Here is a 15668-nt window from a genome sequence, read left to right on the forward strand (position 1 = left end):
GGGGGGTGGGCAGAAGGGAGAGGAGAAGTAGCAAGTGGGTAATGGTAAGACAAGGGAGGGGAATAAAGAGAGAGGGTTAACTGAGGAAAGTGGCGGTCAAAAGCAAAACTTTGTTGAGGAGGAGAAGGGGAAAGGGAGAAATAAAAGCATAAACAGGGGGAATTAGGATGGAGAAAAAGACACAGATAGAAATCATAACTCTGAACGTGCAGGGGATGAACATTCTCATAAAACAGAAGCAGATAGCAGAATGGATTAAAAACCATAATCCTACAATATGCTGTTTACAAGAAACGCATTTGAAATGCAGGGATACGCATAGGGTAAAGTAAAAGGCTGGACTAAAATATATTGTGCCTCAGCTAAAGTAAAAAAAGCAGGTGTAGCAATCCTAATCTCAGACAAAGAAAAAGTAAAGATAGATCTAATTAAAAGAGATAAGGAAGGACATTATATCCTGCTAAAAGGCACCATAAACAATGAAGCAATATCATTGCTTAACATATATGCACCAAGTGGTAAGGCATACAAATTCTTAGAGGAGAGGTTAAGGGAGTTACAGGAAGAAATAGACAGCAAAACTATAATATTGGGAGACCTCAACCTCCCCCTTTCTGAACTTGATAAATCTAACCTCAAAATAAATAAGAAAAAAGTTAAGGAGGTAAACAGAATTTTAGAAAAGGCACATATGATAGACCTCTGGAGAAAACTGAATGGGGATAAAAAGGAATATACTTTCTTCTCAAAAGTACATGGCACATACTCAAAAATTGACCATGTACTAGGGCATAAAAACCTCACAATCCAGTGCAGAAAAGCAGAAGTAGTCAATGCATCCTTTTCAGATCATGATACAATAAGAATCATTTTTAATAAAGTACCATGGAAAAATAAGCTAAAAACTAATTGGATTCCACAAAAAGTCACTAGCTTCCACTTGCTCCAATCTAATTTTTAAAGTAGTATTTTCTTCAGTGGTCTTTTGGACCTCCTTTTCCATTTGGCTAATTCTGCCTTTCAAGGCATTCTTCTCCTCATTGGCTTTTTGGAGCTCTTTTGACATTTGAGTTAGTCTGTTTTTTAAGGTGTTGTTTTCTTCAGTGTATTTTTTGGTATTTTTGGGGGTCTCCTTTAGCAAGTCATTAACTTGTTTTTCATGGTTTTCTCGCATCCTTCTCATTTCTCTTCCCAATTTTTCCTCTACTTCTCTAACTTGCTTTTCCAAATCCTTTTTGAGCTCTTCCATGGCCTGAGACCAGTTCATGTTTTTCTTGGAGTCTGTTGGTGTACGCTCTTGCACTTTATTGACTTCTTTAGGCTGTATGTTTTGGTCTTCTTTGTCAGTAAAGAAAGAATGTAAAGTCTGAGACTGAATCTTGGTGCGTTTTCACTGCCTGGCCATATTCCCAGCCAACTAACTTGACCTTTGAGTTTTTCAGTGGGGTATGACTGCTTGTAGACTAGAGAGTTCTATGTTCCATGTTTGGGGGGGAGGTGCCAGCTCTGCCACACCAGCACTGCTCCTTACCCAAACCCCGACCCGGACTGGGCTTAGATCTTCTGCAGGCCATGCACTCCTGCTCTGATCTGCCACTTCATTACTCCCACCAGGTGGGCCTGGAGCCAGAAGTAACAAGCGCTGTAGCTGCCCCACCTCCGCTGCCCCTGGGGCTGGAAGCCGAACCTTGAACTCTTTCTACTCCCACAGCTTTTCCCCCTAACCTTCTCCGCAGTCTTTGGTGTTTGTGGGTTAAGGAGTCTGGTAACTGCCACAGCTCACTGATTCAGGGCTCTAGGGCCCCCTCTGCCCAGCTTCTGGTCTGGATGGTCCACGCCACCCATGCTGGGCTCTGCTCCACTCCGTTCCCAGCTCCCAGCTCCCAGCTCCCAGCTCCGTGTGGGATAGACCTCACCCAGAGACCATGCAGGCTGTCCTGGGCTAGAGCCCTGCTTCCCTGGGCTGGAGCCCTGCTTCCCTCTGCTGTTTTGTGGGTTCTGCCGGTCTAGAATTGGTTCAGAGCCATTTTTTATAGGTTTTTGGAGGGACTCGGTATGGAGCTCATACTAGTTCCTGCTTAACAGCCGCCATCTTGGCTCCGCCCCCATAACTTGATAAATTTAACCTCAAATTAAACAAGAAGAAAGTTAAGCAGTTCAGTAGAATTTTAGAGAAAGGGAGATATAATAGACCTCTGGAGAAAACTGAATGGGGACAGAAAGGAATATATCTTTTTCTGAGCAGTTAATTATACATACACAAAAATTCACCATGTACTAGGGCATTAAGACCTCACCATCCAGTGCAGAAAATCAATTCTTCCTTTCCAGATCATGATGCAATAAAATTATATGTAGCAAAAGGCTATGGAAAACAGACAAAAATTATTTGGAAACTAAATAATATAACCTTAAAGAATGAGTGAGTCAAACAATAAATCAAAGAAACAATCAATAACTTCATTCAAGGGAATGACAATAATGAGACAACATACCAAACCTCATGGGATGCAACAAAACAGTTCTTATGGGAAGCTTTATATCTCTGAATGCTTGCATGAATAAAATAGAGATCAAGGAGATCAATGAATTGAGAACCCAACTAAAAAGTCTAGAAAAAGAACAAATTGAAAATCTCCAATTAAATACCAAATTAGAAATATTGAAAACCAAAAGAGACATTAATAAAATTGAAATTGAGAAAAATATTGAAATAATGAATAAAACTAAGTATGGTTTAATAAAATAAAACAAGAAAATTGATAAATATTTGGTCAATTTGATTAAAAAAAGAGGAAACTCAAATTAGCAATATCAAAAATGAGAAGGGTGAATTCACCTCCAATGAAGAGGAAATTAAAACAATAATTAGAAATTATTTTGTCCAATTGTACACCCATAAGTTTGACAATTTTAGGGAAATGCATAAATATTTACAAAAATATAAATTGCCCAGATTAACAGAAGATGAAGAAAAATACTTACATAACACTATCTCAAAAAATGCAATGAAACAATCCGTCAATGAAACTCACCAGGAAAAAAACCTCCAGGGCCAGATGTATTTGCAAGTGAATTCTATCAAACATTTAAAGAATAATTAATCCTAAAACTTTATAGGCTATTTGGGAAAATAAGTGAATGAGGAGTCCTACCAAATTCTTTTTTTTGACACAAATATCGTACTAATTCCTAAACCAGGAATGGCCAAAACAGAGAATGAAAATCATAGACCAATTTCCCTAATGAATATAGCAGCAAAAAATTTTAAAAAATATCAGCAAAAAGATTGCAGCAACTTATCTTGAGAATAATACACTAGGACCAGGTGGGATTTATTCCAGGAATGCAATGCTAGTTCAATACAAAGAAAACTATTAGAATAATTGATCATAATAACAACAAAACTAACAGAAATCATATGATTATCTTCATAGATGTAGTAAAAGCTTTTGACAAAATACAATACCCATTGCTATTAAAAACACTAGAAACCATTGGAAGAAATGGAACCTTCCTTAAAATGCTAAATAGCAACTACCTAAAACCATCAGCAAGCATTATATGTAATGTGGATAAGCTAGACGCATTTCCAATACGATAGGGAGTGAAACAAGGATGTCCATTATTACCACTATTATTCAATATGGTGCTAGAAACATTAGCTTCAGCAATAAGTGAAGAGAAAATTGAAGGAATTAGAATAGGTGAAGAAGAAACTAAGTTAGTTCTCTTTGCAGATGATATGATATATATTTAGAGAATCCTAGAGAATCAAGTTAAAAACTACTTGAAATAGTAAATAATTTTAGCAAACTTGTAGTATATAAAATAAACCAACAGAAATCCTCAGCATTCCTATATATCACCTACAAAGCCCAACAGCAAGAGATAGAAGGAGACATTCCATTTAAAATTACTGTAGACATTATAAAATATTTGGGAGTCAACCTGCCAAAATAAACACAGGAACTATATGAACACAATTATAAAACACTTTTCACACAAATGAAGTCAGATCTAAATAATTGGCAAAACATCATTTGCTCATGGTTGGGCCGAGCTAATATAATAAAAATGACAATTTTATCTAAATTAACTTACATTTTTAGTTCCATACCAATTAAAGTATAAAAAATATTTTATAGAGCTAGAAAAAATAATAACCAAGTTCATCTGGAAAAACAAAAGCTCCAGAATATCAAGGAAATTAATGAAAAATAATGCTAGGAAAGGTGCCCAAGCTATACCAGATCTTAAACTCTATTATAAAGCAGCATTCATTAAAAATACTTGCCTCTTCTCAGCAGCGCAAGGTTCTAAGACAACTCCAAAAGACTCATGATGGCAAAAGTGATTCACATCCAGAGAAAGAATTATGGAGTCTGAATGCAGACTGAAGCAAACTATTTGCTCTCCATTTTTGTTTCTGTTTTGTTTCTTCTTTCTCATGGTTCATTCCATTGCTTATAATTCTTCTTTGCAACTTGACTGTTGTGAAAATATGCTTAGTGTGAAAGTATATGTAGAACTGATATCGGATTGCATTCTGTCTTGGGTGTGGGGGCTGAGGAGAGGGAGGGGGAGAAAACATGAAACTTAAAAACTTCAGGAACTGAATGTTGTAAACTAAAAATAAAAATTAATTAATAAAAAAAGAAAAAAATGAGGTGAGTAATGCTTGTCTTACACAACTTACAGAATTTTCGTGAGAATTAAGAAAAAACAATGTCTCTAAAGAGCTGGTAAGCCATAAAATCCTAAAGACAGTTATAGGATCCTAGATCTAGAGATGGTTGAGAAACTGGATGTCATTGTGTTCAAAGGCTTCATTTGACCTATAAGGAACTGAAGCCCTCATTAGGGCAAGTGAATTGACCAAGGTCAAACAGGGAATTATCAGCAGAGCTTGTATTTGAAACCAAATCCTACCAATCCAAGTCTAAGTCCCTTCCCAGTATACCAAGCCACCTCATTATGTGCACTGCTGGTCTCTCAGGAAAGTTGTGATGATCAAAGGAGATTGATTAGGTAAACAGAGAAGCAATAAAGAATGTAAACCTGTTCAGAAGCTCATGCCAAGTTCAAAAGAGTCTGTGAGTGGTCACCAGGGTCCATGTGTTCTATAAACCAAGCAAGAAGTTCATCTCAGATTAAGTGAGTCCATAGTTCAGGCAGGATCCCAGCTCTCCCTGCCAGCCATTGCAGGTGTGGCCTTGTGTAAATTCTTTCATATCTCTCTACTCAAATTTCCTAATCTTTGAACTGGGTGGGGAAGATTTGAGGTGGGGAGAATCATCGGATCACAAGAGTTCACATTTGAGAACTAGGTCTTCCAGTCCAACACTCTGAGTAATCAGGGAAGGAAACTGAAGTCTAGGGATAGGAAAGGATTTGACTGAGGTCAGAATGGTAAGAGGGGGAAAGCCAGGATGGTATTTCTGCTATTATTTTCTAGTCACTTAACCACCATGTGGCTCAGTTTCCTCATCCATAAAATGGGGATAATAATAGCATCTACTTCTTCAGATTGTTGAGATACTAACAGCTTTTAGCACAGTGTCTGGGACATAGGAAATGTCACATACTGATAATAATTAATATTCTTATCATTACATATATCAAAGGTTCTGTGATTGCATCAATGAAGGAACTCCCTCTAACAAGGGAAAAGATGAACCAATTATACTTTTTAAAGGAAAGGTAGCTCTTGTGTAAGTACTCCTAATAATCTTCCAAAGAGACAGGATACAGGGATGGCCTGGTGAATGTTTAACACGAGGCTCACCAAGAAAAAATATACCTGTCACACGTGAATCTGTTGATTCAAGTTGAATCTGCCCTACTAACATTTTTCTTAATCACTTTTTTTAACTCTAGAAATAAAACGAGAAACAAAACACTGATTTGTGGTATTTGTCAGTTGTCCAAGATGTAAATGGTCACACTTAGAATTTAATAACAAGCTCCCTTGAGATGAACAGAGCTGGCTCTAGCACATCCTTGGGCAAGATATTAATTTTTTATCTATTTTATTTCTGAAACTCTCAGAATCTCCCTTGTTCCAATAGAGCAAGCAGCTTTGGTGGAATAACACCTTTAGACAAACTTCCCAGGTGATGGACTTTCTGTGAATGGAAGAGAGGGGAATAAGTGAATGGTGACTAGTTGAGGCCCCACCCAGGTATTCACAGTTCATCATGAAGTAAAGTGCTCTCCGTGTTCATTGATGGCACATTAGATTATATTTGAAACTTTAAATGTCTGTGGGAAAGTCAAGCATGAGGCAAGGCATATTTTTCACCTGACATGGAAGTATTAACAGAGAAATGCATTCCATAGCAATCCAATGGGGAAGACCAGAAAGGATAAAGCTACCTATGGCTACAGTCTAAATCTTAGATCCCTGGGTTTTCTTCAAACTAGATTGAGGCAGGTAATGCATAGAAGTCTCTGAGACAGATGAGTTCATGCTCTGCATGAGGTGTCATAAGTAGATGAAGGCATGTACCAAGGATGTTTGGAGGGTGAGTATCATCAAGGACTGATACAGGAAAAGGCACCAACATGAAAGATCATGGTCAGGAAGGCTAAAACACAGAAGACAATCAAAGATCTAAAAATGTTGGGGACACCAAAGATTCAAGTAAGAAGATGCAGAAAAAGATAGATAGTAAGGAGAGCCCCCAGGGCAAGTGGGCCACATCTCAAAGAGGACAGAATGAAGGCAGGACACATTAGTGCCTATTTTGTTGCCATTTCTCTCAAAAAGAAGGTTCTTCAAGATGGAGAAAGAACAAGCATGGTTAAGGAGTCAATTAAGCCCAGTTTATCTTAGGACTTAAGAAGATAGCAGATAACCTCTTAAATGTGAGGTCAGGTCTATAAGGATCTTCGAATCTGGACTCAATAATCACCCCCTCTCAGGTTGAATTTGAATATTTGCAATCTCCTAAGTTCAGCAGACACCCATAGGTCAAAATAAATTTGATTGCTGACAGCCCATAAGCCCCAAAAATATATTTGCATATCTCCACTTTCCCTGTGCAATTTAGGGCCTGGTTAGAGTCAGGAATAGATTGCAAAGTAAGAAATCCATAGTCATGTCATTAACTACCTCTTATTTGCTGAAGTAATCAAAGTTAATGAAAAACTAAGCCTGTTTGCTACAAGGCTGAGCTGTTTTTTATCTGGACATTTCCACCCCTTGTTTTCTACCAATGGTTATAAAAGTACAAAAGTACAAAAAGAAAACTCATCTGGTACCCCTGAGATTGGTGGTACCATTTCCAAGGGCAATGGATCCTTGGGGGCTCACCACTACTGCCTTCCTGGCTTGTGCCCTTTTCCTGACCTTCTTGTCTATATGGGGTCAAGGTTTCAAAACAGGGAAGCTTCTACCAGGTCCTACTCCTCCTCCATTTGTTGGCAACATCCTGCAATTGAATTCAAAGAACATTACTGCATCATTCTCATGTGTAAAGGGATTGGATTTGGCTTTTGGGTCCTCGCTGCTTGGAGTGTGGGGGGAGACATTAAGGCTTCAGATGTATAATTGTATCAGGAATCATGGTGATTTAGAGTCTTAGGCCATGGATGGTATAAGTTAAGGGTTCTATACCTAATATCTCCATTCACAATGATGTCCAGCATGCATTTACTGTTTCTGTCAAAATTTCAGTAACAGAAGAAATTCGGCAAGAGGACCAAATCTTTACCTTTTGTAATGCATCATACTAGGGTCTGAGGTCACAAAACCAAAAATAAATCAGTCAATTCATAAGAACTTCAGTACCTACTATGTGTTAAGCATTGTGCCAGAAATAGGAGAGAAACATATGGTGAATGAAATAATCTCTCCTTGAAAAGAAATAGTTCCTGTCTTCCAGAATCTTGTGTTCTACTAGAGGGATACAACAAATTCATAGATAAGAAACCAGAAGGTAATTAAAGGACAGAGAAAGCACTTGTAATTGCGGGACTTGAAAAAGTTTCAAGTACGACAGAGCACCTGAGCTGAACCTTCAAGTAAGGAACAGATTCTGATTGGAAGAGAGGGTGGGAATGAACTCCAAGAATGAGAGACAATCTAGGAAAAAGCAAGGAGTTGAGAGATAATACAGTCATCAAAAGAGTTTGGCAAGAATGTTAATTTTGGGATAAGAGGCAACAAAAAGCAAATCTGGAAAATTAAGTTGGATCCAGGTGTGGAGGCATTTAATGTCATATTAAGGAGGCCGTAGGGAGCCCCTATAGACTTTTGAGTAGAGGACTGACAGAGTCAGAACTATGCCACAAGAATATTAAGTTGTTAGTTGTATGGATTGTTCATTGCAAAGGAAAAGTACTAGAAGTACTCTCTTTTTTCTTTTTTTTTCTCTTTCTTTTTTTATTTAATATATTTAGTTTTCCTCATTGATTTTCACAAAAGTATGAATTACAAATTTTCTCCCCATTTCTATCCACCCCCCACTCCAAGATGGAGTATATTCTGGTTGCTCTGTTCCCCAGTCAGCCCTCCGTTCTGTCACCCCACTCCCCTCTCATCCCCTTTTCCCTTCCTTTCTTGTAGGGTAAGATAAATTTCTATGCCCCATTGCCTGTGTAGCTTATTTTCTAGTTGCATGCAAAAACATTTTTTTGAATATCTGTTTTTAAAACTTTGAGTTCCAAATTCTTTCCCCTCTTCCCTTTCCACCCACCCTCACCAAGAAGTCAAGTAATTCAACATAGGCCACATGCTTATCATTACGTATAACCCTTCCACAATACTCATGTTGTGAAAGAATAAATATATTTTGCTCCTTCCTAACTTATCCCCCTTTATTGAATTTTCTCCCTTGACCCTGTTCCCTTTCGAAAGTGTTTGTTTTTGGTTACCTCCACCCCCATCTGCCCTCCCTTCTATCACCTCCCCCTTTTTTTATCTTCTTCCTCTTTTTTTCCTGTGGAGTAAGATACCCAATTGAGTATGTATGGTATTCCCTCCTCAGGTCAAATCTGATGAGAGCAAGATTCACTCATTCCCCCTCACCTGCATTCTCTTCTCTTCCTACAGAATTGCTCTTTTCTTGCCACTTTTATGTGAGATAATTTACCCCATTCTATCTCTCCCTATCTCTCTCTCTCATTAAATTTCCTCTCTCATCCCTTAATTTGATTTTAATTCTTTTAGATATCTTCCCTTCATTTCAACTCACCCTGTGCCCTCTCTCAATCTCTCTCTCTCTTCTCTCTCTCTCTCTCTCTCTCTGTATATATATATATATATATATATATATATATATATATATATATACACACACACATACATATATACATACATACATACACATTAACATACCGATATATATATACATAAACATATATATATATATATATATATATATGTATATGCATATTCCCTTCAGCTACCCTAATACTGAGGTCTTGTGAATCATACACATCATCTTTCCATGTAGGAATGTAAACAAAACAGTTCAACTTTAGTAAGTCCCTTGCAATTTCTTTTTCTTGTTCTTTTTCTTGATTACCTTTTCATGCTTCTCTTGACCCTTGTGTTTGAAAGTCAAATTTTCTATTCAGCTCTGGTCTTTTCACTGAGAAAGCTTCAAAGTCCTCTATTTTATTGAAAATCCATATTTTGCCTTGGAGCATGATACCCAGTTTTGCTGCGTAGGTGATTCTTGATTTTAATCCTAGCTCCATTGACCTCCGGAATATTGTATTCCAAGCCCTTCGATCTCTTAATGTAGAAGCTGCCAGATCTTGGGTTATTCTGATTGGGTGTTTCCACAATACTCAAATTGTTTCCTTTTGGGATCAATTTGAGGAGGAGATCAATGGATTCTTTCAATTTCTATTTTGCCCTGTGGCTCTAAAATATCAGGCAGTTCTCCTTGTTAATTTCTTGAAAGATGATATCTAGGCTCTTTTTTTGATCATGGCTTTCAGGTAGTCCAATAATTTTTAAATTATCTCTCCTGGATCTATTTTACAGGTCAGTGGTTTTTGCAATGAAATATTTCACATTGTCTTCCATTTTTTCGTTCCTTTGGTTCTGTTTTATAATATCTTAATTTCTCACAAAGTCACTAGCTTCCACTTGCTCTAATCTCATTTTTAAGATAGTATTTTCTTCAGTGGTCTTTTGGACCTCCTTTTCCATTTGGCTAATTCTGCCTTTCAAGGCATTCTTCTCCTCATTAGCTTTTTGGAGCTCTTTTGACATTTGAGTTAGTCTATTTTTTAAGGTGTTGTTTTCTTCAGTATATTTTTCAGTATTTTTTGGGTCTTCTTTAGGAAGTCATTGACTTGTTTTTCATGGTTTTCTCGCATGCTTCTCATTTCTCTTCCCAATTTTTCCTCTACTTCTCTAACTTGCTTTTCCCGCTCCTTTTTGAGCTCTTCCATGGCCTGAGACCGGTTCATGTTTTTCTTGGCGGCTTTAGTTGTAAGCTCTCTGACTTTGTTAACTTCTTCTGTCTGTATGTTTTGGTCTTCTTTGTCACCAAAGAAAGATTCCAAAGTCTCTGACTGAATCTGGGTGTGTTTTCGCTGCCTGGCAATATTCCCAGCCAACTGACTTATGTTATGAAGCAGTTTGGGGGGTAAATTCCAACTTTCTACAGTTTAACATTGAACCTCTTCTATTTCTTGGCCTTCTTTTCACAGCTAGCTGAAAAAATATGGCCCCATCTATACTCTTTATATTGGAACCCTGTGTGTCATGGTGCTACATGGATATAATAACATTATGAAGGAAGCTCTAACTGATCAAGTTAATGCATTTACAGACAGAGGAATTGTACCAATAATTGAAGATGTAGTCAAAGGAAAAGGTAAATATAGTTTATTAAAAAGAGTCACTGAAAGGCAAAAGAGAATGTCAGAGTATGTCCTCTCCCACCCCCATCAGAGCATAGTTACTGGTTTCATCTTTATTGTTCTACTCTCAACACCTAGAATAAGACCTGCATGTGTTTCAACAATCCAGCTAGCAGCTGTTGTGGGGGTGAGAGACCAACCCAATCCCAACAACAAGCACACTGCCAAAGCCCAGGTTCTTTTGATCTCCTTTACTAAGGAAAGCAATGTTAAGGGGTTGACAAGCTTACTTTAATTCAGCATACAAATACCATTCACTTAGTTCAGGGGAAAAAGCACTGTGAACTTCGGAGCAAAATACAAAGAAATTACAAATATCGACAGACCTTGTCTGATTCAAATCCCAATAAATAGTTACCAGAGTTTAACAAAGTCCCAACATCCGGGTTTATGAGCTGGAGGGCTCTTAGCTACTGCTGCCCAGAGTCTCCACACCACCAAGAGTGAGAGCCCTGGGCAAAATAGCTGTGTCTTCTCCTCTTATACCATTTCAGATGTCATCAAACATCATCTTAATGACCAGAACGTAGGCTGCTATGATCTTCTCTGGAGTCAGTACCTCCCCCTAGGACCCTGGGAGCTTCACACCCACATAGGTTTAGCATCTAATAGGGGTTAGGGCTTGGGGCTTACCACCTAGTAAGTCTCAATGAAATACACTGAATTAATCAAAAGAATCAAAAGCCAAACACTTTCAGGGCACTTGGTTGAACTGAGTCCTAAGAGCCCATTTTGCTTACCAATGCAGCATGTGGTAGGTACTTCATACCTACCATGCTGCATTGCATTTGGGTTTGAATTGAGTAAAATTAAACTGGATCAATGAATTAAGCCAAAAACCCATAACCATCATGCACACCCTCTCCCATCTCCAGTGTTGGAATGATCAATGTCCTGTTTTTCTCCTTTGTCTAGGAGTTTTTTCTAGTCATGGAGAGAGGTGGAAACAAATCCATAGATTTTAACTCATGATCCTAAGGAATTTTGGGATCAGGAAAAGAAACATTGAAGAGAGAGTACAAGAAAAAGCTCAATGCCTGGTGGAGGAGCTCAAGAAAACAGAATTGGTTTTCAGTTCTTTACACTGAGGCATGTGGGGTCCAATTGCTCAGCCTTCCCCTGTCCTAAATAATACTTGATTTAGGAGTCATTCTAAAATTCTCTGCATTCTTAATCTTCTGGGAGGCATGATGACCAGGTAAAACAACTCTCATCCATCCCTTGAATGAACGCAGAGAATACTGCATTAGGAGAAACCTGGAAAAGAGGAGCTGGAAGTTTCAGTAATCTTATAGCTTGGGCAGTTGGGGAAACAGCCTCTCTCATGGTGGCAGAAGGAGACCAGTACAAGGAGACATCCCAGCAGGCCCCACCTTGGCAGACCAGTAGGAGTTTCTGAGCTCTAAGGGGGTAGAGCTGGCAAACACCAACCCCAGACCTGGTGTGACTTTGCACAGCCAGGTAAATTGGCAGACACCAGCCCAGACAATGACTGAGACCACCCATGCTATAGCGCAGCCCTAGGGGAAGAGACTTCCAGCAGTCTGACCACCAGTCCCCCACACCTTACATGGTGAAATCCCAGGGAAATGCAGAAAGACCTCATTGGACCTTGATTCTTAGCACACACCAGCCAACTCTAGCTCAGCACCAGATGAGTGGCAGCATTACAGCCTCTAGCTGACAAAACCAAAGGCCACAACACCCAAAGCCAGTAACCAGGCTCTAAGTCCCCAGCACAAGAAGTTGCAACAGAGCCCCCTGCACCCCAAAAGCAGAGATCCACTTAAAAAGCCTGGAAAATGGCAACCACCATGAAAAAGGAATCTAGAAAATTAAAAAAAAGACCTTGGAAAACTATTATGGGGACCCAGAACATCAAAATACAAATTCAGCAGAGGACAGCATTAACACTATACCCAAACTTGAAACCTCAAAATGGACTATGAACTGGTCTCAAACCCAAAACATTCCTAGATAAGGTCAAAGAGGATTTTAAAAACCAAATTAGAGAGGTAAAAGAAAAAAAGGAAAAAAAAATCAATGATGATAACAAATCTGTAACAAGTAAAGTTGGCAAAATACTTAAGGAGGTTCAGAATCTCACTGTGGAAATGACTCTTTGAAAAGTAAAATTAGGCAAATGGAAAAAGAGGTACAGAAGCTAAATGAAGAAAACAATTTGTTAAAAATTACAATTGGGGAAGTAGAAGCTAATGACTCTATGAGGCATCAGGAATCAATCAACCAAAATTTATATAAAGAGTGAAAAAAAAATAGAAGACAACGTGAAATATCTGATTGGAAAAACAACTGACCTGGAAAATAGATCCAGGAGAGACAACCAAGAATTATTGGTCTACTGGAAAGCCACGATGAAAAAAAAGAGAGTAGACAGTATCTTCCAAGAAATCATCAAAGAAAATTGCCCCAAGGTCCTAGAACCAGAAGGCAAAATAGTCATAGAAAGAATCCACCAATCACCCCCTGAAAGAGATCTCAAATTGAATAATCCAGGAAATACTTTAGCCAAATTACAGAATTATCAGATCAAGGGGAAAATACTGCAAGCAGCCAGAAAGAAGCAATTCAAATATTGCAGAACTACAGTGAGGATCACACAGGATATTGCAGCTTCTACCTTAAAGAGAGGAAAGATTGTAATATGTTATTCCATAAGGCAAAGGAGCTTGGACGACAACCAAAGATCAACTACCCAGCAAAACTCAGCATAACTTTTCAGGCAAAGAGACATTTATTCAATGAAATAAGAGAATTCCAGACCTTCCTGATGAAAAGACCAGAGTTCAACTGAAAATTTTACCTTCAAATACAAAACTCAAGAGAGACATTAAAAAGGTAAACAGGGAGGGAAAAAAACACCTTGTTATTCAATAAGGACAAAATGTTTACATCCTCCTACAGGATATAGGGTTACATTTTTAAAATATGTTATACATATATGTATATATATATGTTAATCATGAGAATGGTATAGTTATTATGACAATCCAAAGAAATAGACATAGACAGAGAATGTGAGTATAAATTAATTGATGTGATGATAAAATATAATTAAGGGATGCAAAAGAATTGTTCTGGGAGAAGAGGTAAGGAGGAGGTAGAAAAGGATAAATTAAATCACATGAAGAGGCATAAAAACAGATTGTGGTAGAGGGAGAAGAGGAGTGCTAGAGTTTTACTCTCATTGGATTTTGTTCAAGGAGGGAATAACATTCTCTTCTAAGTATAGAAATCAAATTTGTCCTACAAGCAGGAGGAGGGGATAGAAGAAAGAAAGGTAGGTGGTTATAAGGGATGGAAGAAGTAGTAAGAGGAAAAGAGTAAGATAGGAGAGGGGACTAAACAGGAGGAAACATGGAGGGAGGCAGCAGTCACAAGCAAAACTGTTTTGAGGATACGGGAAGGGAGAAGGGAGAAATAAAAACCTAAATGGGGGAATAAAATGGAAAAAAGACACAGATAGTAATCATAATTATGAATGTGAATGTGGTGCACTCTCCCATAAATGGAGGCCGATAGCGGGACGGATTAAAAACCATAATCCTACAATGTGTTGTTTATAAGAAACATATCTGAAGCAAGAGGATACACACAGGGTAAAGGTAAAAGGGTGGAGTAGAATATGCAAAAGCAAAGATAGATCTAATTAAAAGAGATAAGGAAGGAAACTATATCCTGCTAAAAGGTGGCATAGACAATGAAGTAATATCATCACTTAAAGTCTATGAACCAAGTGGCACAGCATCCATATTCTTAGAGGAGAACTTAAGAGAGTTACAGGAAGAAATAGAGAGCAAAACTATACAAGTGGGGGACCTCAACCTCCCCCTCCCTGAATGTGATAAATCTATCCTCAAAATAAACAAGAAGTAGTTAAGGAGGTGAATAGAATTTATAAAAGGTAGATATGATAGACCTCTGGATAAAACTGAATGAGGATAGAAAAGAATATATATTTTTTTTTCTCAGCAGTACATGGGATGTATACTAAAATTGACCATGTACTAGGGCATAAAAACCCCACAATCCTGTGCAGAAAGGCAGAAATAGTCAATGCGTCCCTTTCATATCATGATGCAATAAAATTATTTGTAATAAAGGGCCATAGAAAGATAGACTAAAAACAAATTGAAAACTAAATAATCTAATCCTAAGGAATGAGTGGGTCAAACAACAAATCATAGAAACAGTCAGTAATTTCATTCAAAAGAATCACAATAATGAGACAACATTCCAAAACTTATGGGATGCAGCAAAAGCAGCTCTTAGGGGAAGTTTTATATCTCTGAATGCTTACATGAATAAAATATAGAAGGAGAATAATGAATTGGGCATGCAACCAGAAAAGCTAGAAGAAGAGCATATTGAAAATCCCCAATTAAATAGCAAATTAGAAATATTGCAAACAAAAGGAGAAATTAATAAAATTGAAATCAAGAAACTATTTGAACTGATAAATAAAACTAAGGGCTGGTTATATGAAAAAAAAAACAATAAAATTAGCAAACCTTTAGTAAATTTGATTTTAAAAAAAGAGAGAAGAAAACCAAATTACCAGTATCAAAAATGGAAAGGGTGAATTCACCTCCAATGAAGAAGAAATTAAAACAATAATTAAGAAAATATTTTGCCTAATATATGCCAAGGAATTGGATAATCTTAGAGAAATGGACAAATATCTACAAAAATATGAACTGATCAGATAAACAGAAGAGGAAGAAAAATGTTTGAATAACCCTATCTCAGAAGAAGAAATT

The 15668-nt window shown here is 37.7% G+C and overlaps 1 pseudogene; it reads left to right on the forward strand.

Annotated features, from left to right (window-relative positions):
• Positions 1 to 7298: 7298 nt before the first annotated feature.
• Positions 7299 to 15668, forward strand: part of LOC118828047 — a 30392-nt pseudogene continuing 22022 nt past the window's right edge.

The sequence above is a fragment of the Trichosurus vulpecula genome, chromosome 8 (assembly GCF_011100635.1).
Source record: "Trichosurus vulpecula isolate mTriVul1 chromosome 8, mTriVul1.pri, whole genome shotgun sequence".
NCBI classification, from domain to species: domain Eukaryota; kingdom Metazoa; phylum Chordata; class Mammalia; order Diprotodontia; family Phalangeridae; genus Trichosurus; species Trichosurus vulpecula.